Here is a 1,014-nt window from a genome sequence, read left to right as displayed (position 1 = left end):
TACCTTTTGGCACATTACCACAGCAAATCAGCTCTCACTGATTCACACAGCTCAATTACTTGTGTATCATATTTAAGATTTTTTTCAGTTTGAGAATTAATTATTTCAAACACATCTATATAAAGAAGTTGTAAAAAACATAATTAGCCAAATGTAGCTTCAACTTTCTTAATTGATGTTAACGATGCAGCAGCAGACTTTTGACACATAAAATCTAATTAGAAAGATAATAGACTCAAATCTTATCTTTAAATATTCAGTCAGGATGAAAGCTAAGATATAAAATCATTTTAATTTTATTTATCTTAAAATAGAAGCACAAGCAGTTTGTGTGTTTGTATTTTCATCAGATTTCTAATTCCTTTTTTCTCACTGTGAGGCGAGAGCACTAACTACTGGGCCAGCTTGTGGATATGAAATTTTTCTGCAAAATAAAAAAAAATAAATAGATTTCTGTGGAGATTTAAAGCTATATTTTATGAAGTGTTTTATTGAATTTTTCTTTTTTTAAACGCACATCAGGTGCATCTAAAATCCTAGTTCTACATAAATTGGAGGCCAGGCAAACCACTCCTAATGACAGTATTTTGAGATTGAGGCTCTTTTCTTGTTTTTTGCATTTGGCCAAAAACTGGTTTCAAAATGATTGATATTTTTTTGGATTAATTCCAAAGGAACCACTTATAAACATTTCTGGTTACTAGAACTGATCCCTAGACTTTACAAAATTCACAAAGTGAAAAAAATCTACCATAAAAAACAATGTTTGAAACATTTTAATGCTTTTGTCTCTTATGGTTCTGTATTATTATTTTATTTTTTTTTTATTCTTATTTTTAGATGAAATGGAAGCTTGGCTATGGGTGTGTAATTTAGCATAGCTAAGAAATCAAGACATATTTTTTAATAAAATGCTAAACTGCCTTTTTAGAGTAACTGAGGACAACCCTGAATAAAAGTTTCAAACCAAAATTTGAAGTTCATGAAGTTATGAAGTTTTTTTTTTTTTTTTTT

The sequence above is a fragment of the Oryzias melastigma genome, linkage group LG4, assembly GCF_002922805.2.
Source record: "Oryzias melastigma strain HK-1 linkage group LG4, ASM292280v2, whole genome shotgun sequence".
Taxonomy (NCBI): domain Eukaryota; kingdom Metazoa; phylum Chordata; class Actinopteri; order Beloniformes; family Adrianichthyidae; genus Oryzias; species Oryzias melastigma.
The sequence above is the reverse complement of the archived record's forward strand: the minus strand, read 5'-3'. Positions refer to the sequence as shown.